At 42.7% G+C, this 21,996-nt stretch overlaps 2 protein-coding genes and 2 long non-coding RNA genes across 4 annotated transcripts in view; 3 read left to right on the forward strand and 1 right to left on the reverse strand.

Moving 5' to 3' along the window:
* LOC142492387 (perilipin-2-like) overlaps positions 1–21,996 on the reverse strand; it is a 447,955-nt gene that overhangs the window by 61,697 nt on the left and 364,262 nt on the right. The gene's annotated exons all lie outside the window — the stretch shown is intronic.
* LOC142487763 (perilipin-2-like) overlaps positions 1–21,996 on the forward strand; it is a 47,282-nt gene that overhangs the window by 12,391 nt on the left and 12,895 nt on the right. The window lies entirely within an intron of this gene.
* On the forward strand, positions 4,959–7,983 carry LOC142492318 (uncharacterized). The gene is made up of 3 exons (XR_012800819.1): positions 4,959–5,020; positions 5,386–5,411; positions 7,845–7,983. It is a non-coding gene; the product is annotated as an uncharacterized LOC142492318 (long non-coding RNA).
* LOC142492311 (uncharacterized) lies at positions 12,803–14,514 on the forward strand. The gene is made up of 3 exons (XR_012800818.1): positions 12,803–12,829; positions 14,000–14,079; positions 14,267–14,514. It is a non-coding gene; the product is annotated as an uncharacterized LOC142492311 (long non-coding RNA).

The following is a 21,996-nucleotide window of genomic DNA, read 5'->3' on the forward strand; positions in this document are numbered from 1 at the left end:
TTGTATAGAAGAGCCCCACCAGTTCTGTCCAGACACCTAAATCTGGTCTTGAGTAGGCCAAATGTCCTCTCTATAACAGATCTTGTAAATATATGGGCTGCATTGTACCTCTCCTCTGCTTCAGTTTGAGGGTTTAGCACCGGAGTCAAGAGCCACGGCCTAATTCCGTATCCTGAGTCACCTATAATGAATGGAGCACACATAAGCTTACATTAGTGATCAAATTCTACAATGCCAACATTCCTAAATAAAAATGTGTTTTGTGTTATAACATGTAAATGTGTACTCACCCAGCAGCCAACCATATTCAAAAGGTCCCTCTTCGAACGCATGGAAGACTGAAGAGTTCCTCAGGATAGAGGAATCGTGACTGGAACCAGGGAATTTGGGTACCACATGCATTATCCTCATCGTGGCATCACATACCACCTGTACATTGAGTGAATGGTAGTGCTTCCGATTGCGGTACACATGCTCACTCTGACTAGGTGCAATCAAAGCAACATGTGTGCAATCGATTGCACCCAGCACACATGGTATCCCTGCTATATTATAAAAGCCAGTCCTGACTTCCAGCCACTCTGTCGCCTCTGTAGGAAAATGAATATAATTCCTAGCGCGTCTATTGAGTGCATAGAGAAACTGGGTCAAGGCCCGCGAGAATGTAGATTGCGAGACCCCGCCCACTATGCCCACAGTTGTCTGGTATGACGCGGAAGCAAGATAATGTAATGAGCACAGCATTTTAACAAGCCCAGGGACTGCACGACCTCTGGCTGTGAAAAAATCTAAATCTCCCCTTATCTCCTGATAAAGAGCTAAGATTGCTGCTGAACTCAAACGATAGCGACTTACAATCTCCTCCTCACTCATCCCATCTAACAGGGTTCTCTCCCTGTACAGACGCGGACGAGGCACAACTTGTCTCCTCTGTCTTCTCCTCTGATCTCCTGTCCCTCTCCCTGTCCCTCGGCCTGTCCCTCTCCCTGTCCCTGTCGTATCCGCGTCACTGTCCCTGTCACTGTCCCTCGGTGTGTCCCTCCCTTGCCCTATATGATTGTCTTCATCATCAAGCATGTCATAGAAAAGAATGTTCCTCCGTCTCCTAAACAATCTCAACATTTTGAAATGAGTAGCTGTGAATGAGCAGGTAATGGGCGTCCTTTAAATAGGTATAATGATGTCAGGTGACATAGTAAAATGCAAGGTTTTACATGAACATAATAAAGTACTTGTGTGGCAAGCTGTGTGCAGTTGTTGTGTGTATTCTGCAGGGAATGATGATATTTGCCAATGATGTGACGTGATGCTTTGTAGAAACATTGCTTGCAAATAAATAGTTGCATGTGCAATGCATGTAAAACTTGTGAACGCAAGAGTCAGTCATGTAATGAGACAAAAAGGCTGAGATTGATGTGGGAAAAGTTTTGTGTAACATGTGTAATTAGCCATGTTATTGTGACATGTTGCCAACAATGAATAGTCGTGTGCATATGCATGCATTTCTGTAATGAGGATAGTTGCTATAGAATGAGTTTACAAGGTGTCCCAATGATGAATTACTGTACATGTGTGTATAAGTTAGGTTGAAGTGCTTGTAATGCTACGGTTATAATGTAAATATGCAATGTGATTGCGCGTCCAATAAGTGACGTCATGAAAATAGGGAGGACCAAACGTAGATGTAAACATGAGAATTTAGATGTACATGAACGTTTAAAGATGCGTGACACATTACAAGCATTGTGTAATGTAAAGGAACATGAATATACGGTGTATGTGTGACATGTGTGACATGTGTAACATCATGTAAACAATTGTCGATCAATGCAGTAAAATGTGTGCTATGATGTGAGGTTCTCCTTTAAGAGTTGAGTATAGTATTTTCCCTTGGCACATCATCACATGATGAGTAATGTGACCCGCAAATGCTGCAAACATGTAAAAGTATAATGTTATGCAAATAATACACGTCAGCCGTGACACAATGCAGGGAATGCCCCCCACACTGTAATGCAAATGACGTTTGTATTGTGAGCAATGAAACGTAAACAGTACTATACTGTTATACGTCCCCGCTCCATTGACTCCATTGATGTACAGAAGATTTTTTTTTTCTAAGTGCCGTTCCGGCAGCCTTAGCGATCGTTCTCCCGTCCAAACTGCCAACTTTAGTTGGCGGGAGAAATCGGCCATAACATCTCAATTTCGTAGTGCCGATCAGCCCCGATAAGCTGTTTTTTTTTGTTGAATCCAGCCGATTTAAAAAAGTGGCGATCAGTGGCGAAAACAGGCTTATCGGCAGCCGACTGGCCATAACAAAATAATCGGCTCCGAAACCTGGCGAAATCAAGCACTTATCGGCGCTTACTGAATCTCAAACCCAATTTTGGCTATAAAATGGTGATAATTCCCTTATCAACGCTTACTGCATGAGGCCCTAAGAAATTGAGATTTTATGGCCAATTTCTCCCGCCAACTAAAGTTGGCAAGTTGGAGGGGAGAACGATCGCTAAGGCTGCCGGAACGGCACTTAGAAAAAAAAAAATCATCTGTACATCAATGGAGTCAATGGAGCGGGGACGTATAACATTATAGTACTGTTTACGTTCCATTGCTCACAATACAAATGTGATTAGCATTACAGTGTTGGGGGCATTCACTGCATTGTGTCACACCTGACGTGTATTATTTCATTTACATTGTACTTTTATATGTTTTCATCATTTGCGTGTCACATTACTCATCATGTGATGATGTGTCAAGGGAAAATACTATACTCAACTCTTAAAGGAGAACCTCACATCATATGACACATTTTACTGAACTGAGCGACAATTCTTTATATGATGTTACACATGTCACACATCTAACACATCCACCGTATATTCATGTTGCTTTACATTACACAATGCTTGTAATGTGTAACGCATCTTTAAACGTTCATGTACATCTTTCTTCTGATGTTTACATGTACTTTGGGTCCTCCCTTTTTTCATGACGTCACTTATTGGACACTCAATCACATTGCATGTTCACATTGTAACCGTTGCATTACAAGCACTTCAACCTAACTTGTACACACATGTACAGTAGTTAATCATTGTGACACCTTTCAAACTGATTCTATAGCAACTATCCTCATTACATAAATGTATGCATATGCACACGAGAATTCATTGTTGTGAACATGTGACGATAACATGGCGAATTACACATGTTACAGCAAACTTTTTCCACGTCAATCTCAGGCTTTTTGTCTAATTACATGACTGACTGTTGCTTTCAGAAGTGTTACATGCATTGCACATTACACTAATAATTTTCAAACAATGTTTGTACAAAGCTTCACGTTACATCATTGTCAAATATCATGATTCCCTGCGGAATACACAGAACAAATACTTCTTAGATCAAATGGAGACAGCTTGGGAGCCAAGTACTTTAATATGTTAATGTAACACCTTGCATTTTACTATGTCACCTGACATCATCACATACGTATTTAAAGGACGCCCATTACCTGCTCATTCACAGCTACTCATTTCAAAATGTTGCGATTGTTTAGGAGACGTCGGAACATTCTTTTGCATGAGTGGCTTGCTGATCAAGAGAATGACATAGGGCAAGGGAGGGACAGAGCCAGAGACAGTGACAGGGACAGGCACGCGGATACAACAGGGACAGGGAGAGGGACAGGGCGAGGGACAGATAGAGGGATAGGAGATCAGAGGAGAAGACAGAGGAGACAAGTTGTGCCTCGTCCGCGTGTGTACAGGGAGAGAACCCTGTTAGATGGGATGAGTGAGGAGGAGATAGTAAGTCGCTATCGTTTGAGTTCAGCAGCAATCTTATCTCTTTATGAAGAGATACGGGGAGATTTAGATTTTTTGACAGCCAGAGGTCGTGCAGTCCCTGGGCTTGTTAAAATGCTGTGCTCATTACATTATCTTGCTTCCGCGTCATACCAGACAACTGTGGGCATAGTGGGCGGGGTCTCGCAATCTACATTCTCGCGGGCCTTTACCCAGTTTTTCTATGCACTCAATAGACGCGCTAGGAATTATATTCATTTTCCTACAGAGGCGACAGAGTGGCTGGAAGTCATGAATGGCTTTTATAACATAGCAGGGATACCATGTGTGCTGGGTGCAATCGATTGCACCCATGTTGCTTTGATTGCACCTAGTCAAGAGTGAGCATGTTTACCGCAACCGTAAGCACTACCATTCACTGAATGTCCAGGTGATATGTGATGCCACGATGAGGATAATGCATGTGGTACCCAAATTCCCTGGTTCCAGTCACGATTCCTCTATCCTGAGGAACTCTTCAGTCTTCCATGCTTTCGAAGAAGGACATTTTGGACATGGTTGGCTGCTGGGTGAGTACATATTTGGATGTTGTAACACCAAACACATTTTTGTTTAGGAATCATTTCATTGTAGAATCTTATCACTAATGTAAGCTTATGTGTGCTCCATTGATTATAGGTGACTCAGGATACGGGATTAGGCCCTGGCTCTTGACTCCGGTGCTAAACCCTCAAACTGAAGCAGAGGAGAGGTACAATGCAGCCCATATATCTACGCGATCTGTTATAGAGAGGACATTTGGCCTACTGAAGACCAGATTTAGGTGTCTCGACAGAACTGGTGGGGCTCTTCTATACAAGCCTCAAAAAGTGTCTGATATTATCATTGCCTGTTGCATTTTGCACAATGTGGCACTCACACATAATGTACAATCAGACCTACCTGAGGCTTTGGTAGAGGAGCATCCCACCCATGTAGCTGCTGAAAATGAACAAACAGCCAGTGGTGGCCAGACACGCCAGAATGTCATAAATTCCTTTTTTTCTTGTAAGTAAAAACATATATTTTCATAGTACTACTTTTATATATTAATTATGTAATATTAACACTAATTTTTTTTTACATAACCTTCTGTTAGGACACAGATGAATATGGGTTGCACACCTTTCTCTTCTCTGCTGTGTGCACAAAGGCATGTGGCACCGGTATGTTATTGTTGCACAGGTTATATAATCCTTCTTCGATTGTAAATTAGTTGTATGTATGTGAATACAACTGGTGTAACAAATGAGTAATTGCTTAGCATTGTGTTGGTGATGATGCTAACACAATACACATAGTATGGCCATAGTCATTCATTCTTGCAGTATGCTTACATACAATGTTATTGTTACAGTGTAACATGCGCATCCATATGATGTGTACACCAGGCTGCTTTTCATTTGTTATGTGATAAAATATACATGGTGTTTCACATTTAACACCAAATACACACTTTGCTGTGTTGCTTACGTTAGTGAAGATGTCATGTACATGTTTGAAATTTATATATTGTTCCATTGTATTATAGGTATATCTCCTCTATGACTGATCATGGTATGTATATGAACTGACATCTGTCATAAGATGTGCCTAACTCAATAGACGTTTAATTATACGATGTTAAAACCCAACATATTGCTACACGTTACATTTTACATACATGTAGTTTCTGAATCATGTACATGCGTTTACCTACTATTGAGGTTTCATGAGCATTGTAATAGAAAATGATTAGTGCCATTACATCACATTTAATGTATGTTCCCTTAAAAATTCCATTAATCTAATATAGAGGTGGCTGGAGAGAAGGGGATAAATGCTGATAGTTTTATCCTTATAGGAGAAAATTAATCACGTATGCAATTGACTGATCATAACAGTCCATGCATGAATGCCTGTAATCACACCAATGCTTTGTACATCTTATATGTTGCAATGTATGTTATTAGTAATGCTGTACATTATTAGTAAAGATTACTTTATCATTCTCACATGTGTATGTATAAGTCACACATCTGTGTTGATGTGACTTACATGTAACAAGTGTCAAACTGTTAACAGAAACCCAGTAGTGTCTCTAATTTTAGTGTCATTTTGCATGACTAATTTCAGCCAATGAAAATGTTGTTAATATAGTTGTCATGTAATTCATGTCACTTCATCATTATTATGAGGATCATTTACAAGTAGTCTCAACATATGAACATCAATCACGTGCACATTTGCATAGGCACACTTTTCAATACAACTGTTTGTGTCGGTATCAATTTGTGTATGATGCATGTATAACACCGTCAAATGATAACATCAGCTTTATTATGGTAGCTTATATCATCATATTCACTTTACTATGTATGTGTTGAACGTTTAATAAACACAGAAAACTACAGTTAGTTTGCTACAAGAAATATACACATAAACGTAATTGTTTACATGATGTTGACCTAATATTCATAACTGCATGCATTGTAGTTGACCACTACATCTTGCCAATAACATTATTTGCAGCAGTCCCAAACCATTTTAACAACATTCCCATGTTACAAGAGAATTTTTACATTAAATGGCTAGTTGGTTGTAAGTCTCCTTTACATTGTTTCTACATTTATACGTTCCATTACACAATATACTACACAAATGTTTGTTCAGAGTGGGAATGGTTGATATATATAAAACAGACCATGCCATATAATGTTAGTACTAAATAAAGAACACACATTAAATTTTCAAACTGCACTGTTTAGCAACATCATTATGTTAATTATGGGCTTATGCAATATAGGCATAATTGGATCACATTTTGTATTGTTATTTAATATGCGCGGCAAGCAATATCTAAATAGTTCCATATGTAGTATATTAGTCGGTCGCTCCTCCTCACAATCATCTCATATAACGTTAGACTCTTCTGAAATGATACATTGATCCCATTGAATCTTCACCGACATCTCTGAAAAACAGCAAACACATTATGGTCAAAGATGGCACCTTAATATATGTGTAGCCGTGACAACGCGTTACACATCTCTATATGATTGTGTATATCCACGCGTTAATCACTTATATGTTAGTACTACAAGGTTACAACTAAACATCATTATTGATCATTTTGTTAATTGTGTTGCACGCATAGCTATGTATATGAACTGTCCGTTGGCTGTATACTTAAAAATGTGCGCGCACATCTTACTGTGCGCACGCACTTCACGCTTGGGTCGACAAAGTGTTAGCGCATGCGCAAAACAATGAGTACGTTGTGCGTTCAATACATGTTGTAAATACCATTAACCATATAATATTTATTTCAAATCCAATTAAGGCGAAACTACATTCGTTCTAAACGCGTACATCTCTAATCTTTTTAAACAGACGTGTGTGGACGGAAAGCACGGCCGATCACACAATGCGCAAATCCAATACGTGTGACGTCATGTTAAGCCAGCGTGAAGCGCACGCAAACACTCCTCCCACAGAATTAACATTGGGCTAACGCACAGTGCACGCCCACAAACACAGACGCGCACGCATTACACAGTGCAGTGACCGTAACTATAACAAACCGACACAGCCAATAGGCTTTGATGCGCGCATGTCGGTTGGGGGTGGGCCTTACATCCGTAATCCTTTTTAAGGATGCCTTGGCACATGACAAGGGTCCCACGTCATATGTGGCCGACCCGGTTTTTTTTTTATAGATGTTGCATGATAAAGAAACAGGTGTGTGTTACAGTTATGGTAACATGTTGCTATTATATGTTTTAAGAGATAGGAAAGTAGGAATATGTATTGCGTGACCAATGTGTACTAATGTTTCTGGTTCTAGTATATTGTAATAGGAAACAATGTGTTTGTGACCGCTACATGTTATGCAGTCTGCAATGTAACGCTGTATCCAAGCATTTAAAGTAAAAATGGTGGATAGACAAAAGTTTACTTTTTTAACGGTGAATCAACGCATAACGATTGTTATATTTACCATTCTTCTAGAAGTAACACTTCGTCTGCCTGCAACTGCTCGCTCCAGAAAGACAATGCATTTGCATCCATGCTTGAGCCAACCGCTGAATCCTGTATGACACACATCTCCATGAGGCGCTCATAGGAATCGGCACTGCCTTCTTCAAACAATTGGTCCGGAGGAACGTTCATTTCTTCGTGTAGCCATTCGAATGCGTTTGCAGCAGAAAGCCTTTGTAAAACATCATAGCAGTTATGTTCTTGTAGCATCTGTGTTTCAGGAATGGAGGGTGCAGATATTATAGCAGGTATCGATTCACACGGAACAGTAGTAGCGGATCCATTGCTATTGTTATTAGGAATAAATATGCTATTTATCAGATGATATGTGCCATGTTCCATGGTGATTTTAAATTGCGGTGCAATCTGCCAAAATCCATACCTTTCATGTAGGTTATCCTGCACACGTTCAAAACATTCATTTGTTGATAAAGTGAATCTTACAGAGGATTTAAAATTTCCAAACCGGCCAGGGTCTTGGTAATAAGGATACAGGCATACCACGGTTTAAGGACACTCACTTTAAGTACACTCGCGAGTAAGTATATCTCGCTCAATAGGCAAATGGCAGCTCACGCATGCGCTAGTCAGCACGTCCTGAACAGCAATACCGGCTCCCTACCTGTACCGAAGGTGTGTGCAAGCGGGGAGACTATAGAGCCTGTTACAAATGCGTTATTTACATCAGTTGTGCACGTGTATGACGATTGCCGTACAGTATATGCATCGATAAGTGGGAAAAAGGTAGTGCTTCACTTTAAGTACATTTTTGCTTTACATACATGCTCCGGTCCCATTGCGTACGTTAATGTGGGGTATGCCTGTATTTAGCTCTTATCAAATCATAGATCTGGCCCACGTTGGCTTTGTTTTCTTGAGTTGATATGATCACCTCCGCAATCATTACTTATACGCTTTGTGTGGATGCATGTTTAGAAGTAGATCCTCAGCCATTGCAGCGTCTCAAATAATGTGAGTAGAGTTGCACGTTCTCTCTTGAGAATGTGAAACTAGGTAAATGTTATCTGTTTTGTGGCTTTCTACTCAAGGCCAAAAAAAAAGTTACATGTTTCACTCCTTTTTGCAAACACCAATTCCATTGTGTAGAAATAATTGGCAGACATTTGTGGTTTCTGATAGCCATTTCACTGTGAAAGTCAATTTAAGGTTTTTTTTTATCTACATTCTCAAAACAAGTGTCTGATTTTCATTAAATAACAATGTGGGTGAGTACAAAAACAGTGTTGGCATTATGAAAATAGTGCTTACACAGACATATAATGAGATATACACACAGCTGCTAATGTTTTTTTGTAAATGCTTTTTTCCTACATTTCCCTGTGTATCTTTCTGTCTGGTTAACTCCCTGTGTGTGTCACAGATTTTAACAATGTGTGTATATGTAGATATATATATATATATATATATATATATATATATATATATGTAGCCCCGAGGTATATTTTCACTTTCTGGCCCCCCTCCGCGAGTGCCGTGCGGTAGCGGGTGCCGCCGGAGGCTGCGACGGACCCGCCGGCACTTCGCGAGGGTGGGGGCCAGTGCAGGGAGCAGAGCGGGACTGTGAGGCGCAGGCCGGTTGCCGGGGACGCGATCGGGCCGTCGCTAGGGCCGCGATCGTGTTGCCACCGGCTGGGCGGCTTAAGCAGAGGGCGCCGCCATTGCGCGTTAGCTCGCGCATGCGCAGTAGGCGCAAAGTGCAGGGAAGGCCCCAGAGAGATCGCGCGAGAGTAGGGAAGTGTAGAGAGGAGTTGCGGCGGCCATTGAGAGTTCGCGCATGCGCGGGAGAAGCGCGCACGCGGCCCCAATGCGTAGACAGCCCCCTGGGAACTACAATTCCCAGGAGGCTTAGGGAGACAGGCATCAGGTGCCTGAGTGTGGCCAATAGGGCTGGAGGAAGCTCAGCCCGGGAATATAGATACATTTCCCGGGCTTTGCATGCGTCAGTCAGGCAGAGGAGAAGGAAGGAGTAGGAAGGGTGCAGGGAGCGCGTGGCTCCTGTACCAGGTAAGGGTTCTCCCTAGATCCCCAGGCAGGCCCCAATTCCCGGGAAGGGCAGGGGGTAACTGAAGAGGGACGGCCATAGCTAGGGAAGTGACCCTTAGGTGAGGAAGGTGCCAGTTTGGCAGTGCCACAGCGGAGAGGGCTGTGGGCACTGGCAAAGAGGCACAGTGTGCATGCAGTGGAATTGCTGCGGGATCCAGGTGGCTGTGTGTGATTGCAGCTGTCTGTGTGTGTTGTCGCTGCATGTGCTGGGTGCAGTGCGTGCAGTGTGTGTGAAGCGTGTGTGGATCCCTGCAGGCTGACAGTGTGAGCGGTGTGTCAGCTGCAGGTGCTTTAGGAGTAGCTAGTTAATAGCTAGTTGTTAGTTACAGATAGGACTGGGTAGCTAGGGGAAGGGGGGCAGGTTATTGTCCACAGGCCCTAGGAGTTTTCCCCAAGCCACCCCAGGTTGCGGTTCCTCAGGGACAGGCCCTAGGTTAGGGTTGCTGTCACTCTAGAAGTAGTTGTGATAGAAAGCGAATAGCTGCGGTTGCTGTTCCCATGCGGTTGGTGTTGCCGTGATCCGGTTGGAGTTCCCGGGAAGCGGTGGGACCCTCGTTGGGGTCCACGGCGGAAGTACCTGAATAAGGATCAGACGGACGTCTGACCCTTTGAGAAGTGTGTGGCGGTCCCGAGCATCGGAGTGCTCGGAAGGTACCTCTGAAATATAAGTGCACCAACTGGGCCCTAGCTTAATATAGTGACTGCGCAGTCACCCACGACCTTTCGTAGGAGTACGAGACATTGGGTGTGGGGGATCACAGGACACTGGGTGGGGAACACCAGACATTGGGCTGAGGTGATGCGGGTAGAGCATCAGGTGATGTCAGGTTATGTTATGTTATGTAATGAGGTTATGTGTGTGTGTTAAGTAAAGTGTTAGTTTGGTTTATCATCTACAGTACGTGTGTTATTGTATTTCTTACCCAGGGCTATCTTTCCTAACGGGGGATCCTGGGTAAGTGGAGGCGCTGCACCAGATATGGTAAGGGTTTCCCCAGGCTCCCAGCTAGCGGAGGCTCAGATCTCCTGGAGCCACAGGTGTTATGCAGTACCAGTAACCCTTTAGGAGCAGGTGTGTTGCAGGGAAAGGGACCGGTTAGACCACGAGGGGCCAATGTGAGATTGGGTGGGTCGGCCGGTTCACAAAAAGGGTTACATATATATATATATATATATATATATATATATATATATATATATATCATCAACACATATACATATGTATATTGTACAATATATATATATGCCTCTATAACCAATATTTACATATTTGTGTATATAACTGTATTTAAGGGCTTATATGTAAACAGGGTTTTTTATATTTCTCTGACTATTTGAAATGGTAACATATTACAGGGTTACTATGTTTGAGGGCTTACTACATTCAGCTGTGTCGAATTTAGATTTACCATCAAACAAGGCCTTTTGTTAGTTTAGAAGGCCTGTAGTGTTAGAACCTAGAATATATCTATTTAATCCAGTTGTACACTGAACATATTTATGCCACTAAATAGGCCTTGTATGAAACCTATTTAAATGGTGATCCACATGAGTGAATTATGTGAATAATATTAATTTTAGGCACATAGTGAAATATACATAATCTGAGCCTATAACACTAACATTAGGCCTTTATAATTATAATACTGTGTTTTAACAAGGAAGAATCAAGTGAATGTTGTCAACAAAAAAAAAACCCGTTTAGATAGTTAAAATATATAACTATATATATAACTATATATATATATATATATATATATATATATATATATATATATATATATAACTATTAGTGTGTGTACATATATCCCTACATACTACATATATATTACTAAACATTCACAGATATGGGATTGAAACCAGTACTCATACATGATGAAAGGACAACATTGTAAGGAATCCGCTCCTCGGTTTAATGTTTGCCTTAACTTGCAGACCTGTGCAGTCCTGGAACACTTTCCCGGATATTTACTGCAGCCTGGATTCACTCACCAAAGCAATACTGCCACACGCCCCTTCTGCCATTGGTTCTCTGACCTTTAAGTCTTGCCTTCCCACAATGCCCCCTGCCGAGCATAGTCCTTCCTGGATGTCTCTGTGTTCTGCCATAAGCCTTGTGTTGTCTGTCTCCTTGGTTCCTGAGACCGGCTGCTAGTGTCACGCAGCGGTCTGTTCCTGTGCTGAAGCGGAGTACTCTCCTTGTTGTCTTCAGCTCCCTGGTTCCTGTGACCGGCTGCTAGTCTCATGCAGCGGTCAGTTCCTGTTTCCTGTGCTGAAGCTGAGTACTCTCCTTGTTACTTCAGCTCCTTGTTTCCTGTGACCGGCTGCTATATTCATGCAGCGGTCTGTTCCTGGTTTCCTGCACTGAAGCGGAGGTTTCCCTGAGTATCTTCAGCTTCCTGGTTCCTGGGGCCTACTCTTTCCCTAATCTAGAGAGGCCGTGTCCTGGTTCCTGCGCTGAATCGGAGGATTCCCCAGCCCGCTCAGGACTCTTGCGCTGAAGCACTGGTTTACCAGTGCAGCTAGGCGGTGTGCTGCTCTGGTCTGTCTACCACCTCCTGAGACCAGTACCATGGGCCATGGTCGCCGCACGCGCAGAGGCCACTCCCGCACTCCTAAGCTGAAGCGGGGCTCTCCTGACTACCTGTCCGAACTCCTGCTTGAACAACGTTTACCCTGATGTCTCCAGTCCTGACCCTGGCGTGTCCACCGACGATGCTGTCTTCTCCTATCCTGATCCTGCTACGTACGACTACGAACTGCGCAATCCGGATCAGCCTGCGCGGTCTCAGGTCGGTGCTTTTACAACCCCACCTCAGCCACGCGGTCCGACCCAGGTTTGTGGCGAGCACAGTCGTGACAAACATTAAGAAGGTTCAAGCAAGGTGAAGGTAAGTAATATTTAACACTTCATCCTGCTCTACACGGACAATAAAGATGTTAGCAGTTAAATAGATGTTTGATTTAAGTTGCATGTGAATAATATTGACATGCAATTACTAGCTCAAATACCTATGAAACACACCCAAATACAATGTTTTGCAGCTAAGTGAATTGCAGCTTCTCCAAACATAGCAACTAGGTAATGTTGGACCATTACTGAACAGATGATTAATACATACAGTAAATATAAATTAAAATATTCATTCATTCGGACTGTTAATTTTTCCAAACCTTCACGTGTACAAGGACATACTTGAATGTTTGGAAACAACAGGTCTTCATCATACATATAATATTAATTAGATAATCTAAAGTGAACAAAACAAGGCCAAATACAGATATAGTTAATTATAACATTTATTATTTTTTTTCCTTTTGAGACCGAGTCACAGGCCTGCTTGTTGTCTCTTGGATTTTTCTTTTCCGTTTGGCTACAACTTTAAGCACAACAGAGCCACTTTGACTGGCCTGTGGCACTTCAGGGGCACGGCTTGTGGCCTGTGGCACTTCAGAGGCAGGGCTTGTGTCCAGTGAGTGTTCACGGCCAGGGCTTGTGTCCAGTGAGTGTTCACGGCCAGGGCTTGTGGCCAGTGACTGTTCACGGGCAGGGCTTGTGGCCAGTGACTGTTCACGGGCAGGGCTTGTGGCCAGTGACTGTTCACGGGCAGGGCTTGTGGCCAGTGACTGTTCACGGGCAGGGCTTGTGGCCAGTGACTGTTCACGGGCAGGGCTTGTGGCCAGTGACTGTTCACGGGCAGGGCTTGTGGCCAGTGACTGTTAACGGGCAGGGCTTGTGGCCAGTGACTGTTCACGGGCAGGGCTTCTGGACAGTGACTGTTCACGGGCAGGGCTTGTGGCCAGTGACTGTTCACGGGCAGGGCTTATGGCCAGTGACTGTTCACAGGCAGGGCTTGTGGCCAGTGACTGTTCACGGGCAGGGCTTGTGGGCAGTGACTGTTCACGGGCTGGGCTTGTGGCCAGTGACACTTGTGCACTGTGTACCAACTTGTTCACAACTGATGCTTGCTCCGTTTCTTGTTTGGGTTTTTTGGTTTGTGTCCAAAAACTGGTCAGTAGTAACTGCTTGTGCATTTTTGTTTTTGGCTCCTCCTTTGTAGGTGTCAGTTCCAGATTTTCTACAGATGGCAGCGGTAGGATGTTGTCAGGAACATGCAGAGAACTTTCAGCTACTTTACCGGTAACATCCCGACCTGGGGAATGAACATCAGATGACTGGGGTGAAAAAGTAGTAGCATGTAAACATCCATCCTCTGATGGTGTAAAGCTGAATGGATGTGCTGCTGTAGTCATTCTCAAGTGATTAGCTTGCGTTAGCTGAACAACTATTGCTTCTAATGACGTGTTAATTTTTTGCATTTGTTTAGGCACTTCAATGAACACTCTATGGAGATGTGACAATTGTGATATCGTTTCTTCCTGCAGTGATATCATCCTTTCGTGCACTGACATCAGATCTGAATGGCGACGATTTTCTGCTTCAACAATTATTTCTTCAGAAGCTACTATTGCAGCGTATGTGCTAGTTGCTGTAGGAATAGCCTGTGTAACTCTTTGAATGGGAACCTCGTCATGGTCACTTGATTGCATTTCTGTGTCTTTGGCGGCATCATCATCATCATCATGATGTGCTAAAAATAAATGTACACATAATGAAATGGCATGTTAATCTGAGCTTTTTTACTATGTAATTATACACTGTGATAACTAACACCTAACATGTTTTCATACGTTTTATAACGTCACATTAAAATGTACCTTGACTTACGAATTCTGTTTGGACTCAGTGTGAAATAAGAATGAATGAAAAGTTGTTCAAAACTCACAACTCCTACATGATACTTAACATCACAAACACAATACATGTTGTGTAAAAAAAAAAAACATTTTCACTGACAGTAAGTAATCCTATTTAAATAACATGTGCAAAACAAATAATGAACTTTTTTAACCTAACATATAGAAGTGAACATATTATATTTTCTGCACCTCGTACACTCAGCTTCCAGGTGTGATGAGCTGCATGACCCAGGTGAAGACACTTGTTCCGTCTCAGGTGACACATGTCCTCCAGGAGCAACTATATAGAACAATAACATCAGTTGTTAATTGACATGTGAAAATATTGAAGATAGAGTTACTGTATGTTGAGTTTTTATGGCTAACTAACAGCATCAGTTCCTGAACTGAAAATGTGTGTGGCAAAGTGAACATAAATATTTGTAATGACAATGTACATGCCAGTGTACTTAGGGCTTTTTAGTTCTGTAACATACAACAAACTATGTTTATGCAGTAATGCGTTAGGATAATATAATTAATATTGGGCATACACTGCATATGTTGTGTACTCATATCACAATAATAATGTACATAACTATCATGAGATGAACTTTCACAATGCTTATCATTAAGAAAGTCATATTGGAAAAGTAATAGTTTTTGTTAGAGGATATGTGTGGTACATTAATAGAAGCTGTTCCACGGCTGAATGTGGCTGCCACTCAACAACACAACACATGCTGTGTGTGATAATGTGTTGTTGATATCAGTTGAACTATAGATCTGAGTGAACGAATGTGTGACGTACGGTTTCATAGCTAATGGCTTGTTGGGTGATTTAGTACCTAGAGTGAACCTTTCAAATGACTGTGATTACCTTCAGTTTTGCTAGTCAGGTTGTAAGAACAGTAGTCCCTCCCCCAAAAACAGTAATCAACCAGACCTTTCAATTACTTGAAGCAGGTGAAAATGGTGTCAACAAAGTTGACCGTAACATGACCCTGTTATTTGGCTGTGTGCTCAACCCCACCCCCTCTGTTGACGTGTATGCTGTGATTACATATTAATTGCAGCTGCTTTAACACAATGGTAGATGAGCAAAATATTACTCTGAAGTGTGCAAGCTATGAACACAATGACATAACATATGCGACGTGTGCCTCATTATGATGTCTGTTTATGATATGAAGCAAAAAAGGACCTTTTAATAAACCTCAACACATTTGTTAGTGCAAGTGATGTTTGTTGGCCGTTGCATGTAATATATTAGATGCATGATTTGAAGAGGCAGTAATGTCGTGTTTGTAGGAGTTAAATAAATAAAATACACATTAATATTATATATATATATATATGTTCTGCACCAGTACCTAGTAATATTTTCTCATTAGCATGTCTTACACATGTGTGCTACCCTGTTGTTCCCCATAATCGTCCACCATAAATTGCTTCCACTGCAGCAAAGGATTGTGGGAATTGACATGCAAATGAGCACGCAATGCCACGTGGTATATTATTTACTGCTTTTAGTATGATTACAACTTATATGTATATTTAGTTATATATATATATATATATATATATATATATATATATAGAGAGAGAGAGAGAGAGAGAGAGAGAGACACAGACATAAATACATATATAGATGTAGGTATGCTTATATTGTGAAGAAAGTACAAATAGCAGCAGAAATGTGTAAAATAACTGTAAGCAACGACACGCCTAGTACAGTAACATTTCTCACCTGCTGGAAATTGTGAGGAATAAATTCCGATGTCCCTGATACTATATTAGTGAAAGCACTGTATGCCTGCCTGCCTGCCTGCCTGCCTGCCTGCCTGGGTGTCCGGTGTCCCTAGGGGAAATCTCATTGGTCCCTTGGCCCGCCCCCGCACACCTCTCATTGGCCTGAGGCGGAGTGACGGGCCAAAGGACACACAGGGACACACACACACACAGGGGGACACACACACACGGACGGGAACAAACACACAATCCCCTCCCGGGTGCCCCTAACTCTCCCCCGTCAGCTGGACCGCACCTCAACTTCCACACACACCCCACCCTCCCTGTGCCCGAACTTACCCGGAGTCCCATGTACACACACACACACATTCCCACCCCCCCCAAGCTCACACACATCTCACCCCCCCCCCAAGCTCACCCCCCCCAAGCTCACACCCACCCCACCCCCCCAAGCTCACACCCCGGCGCCGCTACAGTCAGCGGGGGAGCGGAGCGAGCGCCCGGGACACACGTGGGGGAGCGGCCACAACACGCGGCCTCCCGCCTCACATCCACGTGGGAGCGGCCGGATGAGTGAGGCAGCGGCCGGATGAGTGAGGCAGCGGCCGGATCAGTGAGGCAGCGGCAGGATGAGTGAGGCAGCGGCAGGACGGGTGAGCTCCCCCCCCTCCACATGCTACGTGCTGCTCTTGCCCCTCCGCTCCTGGCTCCCCCCTGTCACCGCGTGACAGGCCGCGGGACGTGAGATGGGAGGGGGGATGCCCCTCCGGTCCCGGCTCCCCCCTAGGCCGTGGGACGTGAGATGGGAGGGGGGATGCCCCTCCGCTCCCGGCTCCCCCCTGTTGCCGCGGGACGTGAGATGGGAGGGGGGATACCCCTCCGCTCCCGGCTCCCCCCTGTCACCGCGTGACAGGCCGCGGGACGTGAGATGGGAGGGGGGATGCCCCTCCGGTCCCCGCTTCACCTTCTCCCCATCGTTGTCCCCGCTGCCTGCGCAGGAGGAGGGGGGGGGAGCGGGTGTTGGTGCTGGTGTGTGTAATTGTGTGAGACTGTGTGTGAGTGTCTGTGACTGTGTGTAAGTGTGTGTAAGTGTCTGTGACTGTGTGAAACTGTGTGTAAGTGTCTGTGACTGTGTGTGACTGTGTGTAACTGTGTGTGACAGTGTGTGTAAGTGTTTCACAGTGTGAGAGTGTGTGAGTGTGTGAGTGTGTGTAAGTCGTTGTAAGTGTCTATGGGCCTCATGCAGTAAGCGTTGATAAGGGAATTATCGCCATTTTATAGGCAAAATTGGGTTTGAGATTCAGTAAGCGCCGATAAGTGCTTGATTTCGCCAGGTTTCGGAGCCGATTATTTTGTTATGGCCAGTCGGCTGCCGATAAGCCTGTTTTCGCCACTTATCGCCACTTTTTTAAATCGGCTGGATTCAACAACAAAAAACAGCTTATCGGGCCTGATCGGCACTACGAAATTGAGATGTTATGGCCAATTTCTCCCGCCAACTAAAGTTGGCAGTTTGGAGGGGAGAACGATCGCTAAGGCTGCCGCAACGGCACTTAGAAAAAAAAAACTTCTGTACATCAATGGAGTCAATGGAGCGGGGACGTATAACAGTATAGTACTGTTTACGTTTCATTGCTCACAATACAAACGTCATTTGCATTACAGTGTGGGGGCATTCCCTGCATTGTGTCACAGCTGACGTGTATTATTTGCATAACATTATACTTTTACATGTTTGCAGCATTTGCGGGTCACATTACTCATCATGTGATGATGTGCCAAGGGAAAATACTATACTCAACTCTTAAAGGAGAACCTCACATCATATCACACATTTTACTGAACTGAGCGACAATTATTTACATGATGTTACACATGTCACACATGTCACACATACACAGTATATTCATGTTCCTTTACATTACACAATGCTAGTAATGTGTCACGCATCTTTAAACGTTCATGTACATCTGTATTCTCATGTTTATATATACTTTTGGGTCCTCCCTATTTTCATGACGTCACTTATTGGACGCTCAATCACATTGCATGTTTACATTGTAACCGTAGCATTACAAGCACTTCAACCTAACTTATACACACATGTACAGTAATTCAGCATTGGGACACCTTGTTAACTCATTCTATACCAACTATCCTCCTTACAGAAATGCATGCATATGCACACGACTATTCATTGTTGTCAACATGTCACAATAACATGCCTAATTACACATGTTACACAAAACTTTTCCCACGTCAATCTCAGCCTTTTTGCCTAATTACATGACTGACTGTTGCGTTCACAAGTGTTACATGCATTGCACATGCAACTATTTATTTGCAAGCAATGTTTCTACAAAGGTTCACGTCACATCATTGCCAAATATCATCATTCCCTGCAGAATACACACAACAAATACTTATAACAAGAACTGCACACAGCTTGCCACAGAAGTACTTTATTATGTTAATGTAACACCTTGCATTTTACTATGTCACCTGACATCATCACATACCTATTTAAAGGACGCCCATTACCTGATCATTCACAGCTACTCATTTCAAAATGTTGAGATTGTTTAGGAGACGGAGGAACATTCTTTTCTATGACATGCTTGATGATGAAGACAATCATATAGGGCAAGGGAGGGACACACCGAGGGACAGTGACAGTGACAGGGACAGTCACGCGGATACGACAGAGACAGGGAGAGGGACAGGAGATCAGAGGAGAAGACAGAGGAGACAAGTTGTGCCTCGTCCGCGTCTGTACAGGGAGAGAACCCTGTTAGATGGGATGAGTGAGGAGGAGATTGTAAGTCGCTATCGTTTGAGTTCAGCAGCAATCTTAGCTCTTTATCAGGAGTTAAGGGGAGATTTAGATTTTTTCACAGCCAGAGGTCGTGCAGTCCCTGGGCTTGTTAAAATGCTGTGCTCATTACATTATCTTGCTTCCGCGTCATACCAGACAACTGTGGGCATAGTGGGCGGGGTCTCGCAATCTACATTCTCGCGGGCCTTGACCCAGTTTCTCTATGCACTCAATAGACGCGCTAGGAATTATATTCATTTTCCTACAGAGGCGACAGAGTGGCTGGAAGTCAGGACTGGCTTTTATAATATAGCAGGGATACCATGTGTGCTGGGTGCAATCGATTGCACACATGTTGCTTTGATTGCACCTAGTCAGAGTGAGCATGTGTACCGCAATCGTAAGCACTACCATTCACTCAATGTACAGGTGGTATGTGATGCGACGATGAGGATAATGCATGTGGTACCCAAATTCCCTGGTTCCAGTCACGATTCCTCTATCCTGAGGAACTCTTCAGTCTTCCATGCGTTCGAAGAGGGACATTTTGAACATGGTTGGCTGCTGGGTGAGTACACATTTACATGTTATAACACAAAACACATTTTTATTTAGGAATGTTGGCATTGTACAATTTGATCACTAATGTCAGCTTATGTGTGCTCCATTCATTATAGGTGACTCAGGATACGGAATTAGGCCGTGGCTCTTGACTCCGGTGCTAAACCCTCAAACTGAAGCAGAGGAGAGGTACAATGCAGCCCATATATCTACAAGATCTGTTATAGAGAGGACATTTGGCCTACTCAAGACCAGATTTAGGTGTCTGGACAGAACTGGTGGGGCTCTTCTATACAAGCCTCAAAAAGTGTCTGATATTATCCTTGCCTGTTGCATTTTGCACAATGTTGCACTCAGGCACAATGTACAGTCAGACCTAGCTGAGCCTGTGGTAGACGAGCATCCCACCCATGTAGCTGCTGAAAATGAACAAACAGCCAGTGGTGGCCAGACACGCCAGAATCTCATCAATTCATTTTTTTCTTGTAAGTAAAAACATATATGTTCCAAGTTATACTTTTATACTTACATTATGTTATCTTAACAATAATGTTTTTTTATATACCCTTCTGGTAGGACACAGATGAATATGGGTTGCACACCTTTCTTCTCTCTGCTGTGTGCACAAAGGGATGTGGCACCGGTATGTTATTGTTGCACAGGTTATATAATCCCTCTTCAATTTTACTTTAGTTGTGTGTATGTGAATACAACTGGGGTAACAAAGCACTAATATTTTAGCATTGTGTTGTTCCTTATGCTAACACAATACACATATTATGCCCATACTCATTCATGCTTCTAGTATGCTTACATACAATGTTATTGGTGCAGTGTAACATGTACATCCATATGATGTGTACACCAGCCTGATTTACATTTTGAATGTCATGAAATATACATGGTGTTGCACATTTAACACCAAATACACACTTTGCTGTGTTGTTTACGGTACTGAAGATGGCATGTCAATGTTTGCAATTTATATATTGTTCCTTTGCATTATAGGTATATCTCCAGTATGACTGATCATGGTATGTATATTTGCTGACATCTCTCATAAGATGTGCCTACATCAATCTTCCTATAATTATTTGTAGTAAAAACCCAACATATTGGTTTAAACACAAATGTTACATATATGTACTTTCTGTATCATGTATATGCATTTAGCTACTCTTGAGCTTTCATGTGCATTGTATTAGAAAATGATTACTCCCATTTCATCACATTTTATGTATGTTTCCTTATAAATTCCATTAATGTAATATAGAGGTGTTTGGAGACAAGGGGATAACTGTAGTTATTTCTTTACTTACGGGAGATCATTCATCACGGATGAAATTGACTGATCATAAAACTCCATGCATGAATGCCTGCAATCACAACAATGCGTACTACATCTTATATTTAGCAATGTTGGTGTTTTGTAATGCTAGGAATTAATAGTCAACATTAATTTAAATTTGTGACATGTGTATGTATAAGTCACACGTGTGTGGATGTGTCCTACATGTACCAAGTGTTAAACTGTTAACAGAGAAGACAAATTTGTCGCTAATGTTACTGTCATTTAGCATTTATAATTTACCAATATGACAATGTTGGTAATATTTTTGGAATATAAATCACGTCACTTCATCATTATCATGATGATAATTATCAAGTATTTTCACAATTGTAACGTCAATCACGTGCAAATTAGCATAGACACACTTTGTAAGAAAACTGTTTGTGTCTGTATCAATTTGTGTAGGATCCATGTATAACACCGACAAATGATAACACCAGCTTTATTATGGTAGCTTATATCATCATATTGACTATACTATGTATTTTTAGAACGTTTAATAAACACAGTAAACTATAGTTAGTTAGGTTAATGAAATATACACAGAAACATACTTCATTACATGATGTTGATGTCATATTCAGAACTTCATGCATTGTAGGGGACCACAACATCTGGCCAATAACATTATTTGCTACAGTCCCAAACCATTTTATCAACATACCCATGTAACAAGAGATTTTTAACAATAAATGGCTAGTTGGTTGTAAGTGTCCTTTACATTGGGAGAAGGAGTGGCTCAGTGAGTAAAGACACACACTGGCACTGAGAGTTTGAAGCAGGGGAGTCTGGTTCAATTCCCGGTGTCGGCTCCTTGTGACCTTGGGCAAGTCACTTTA

This window comes from Ascaphus truei, chromosome 1, assembly GCF_040206685.1.
Source record: "Ascaphus truei isolate aAscTru1 chromosome 1, aAscTru1.hap1, whole genome shotgun sequence".
Lineage (NCBI taxonomy): Eukaryota > Metazoa > Chordata > Amphibia > Anura > Ascaphidae > Ascaphus > Ascaphus truei.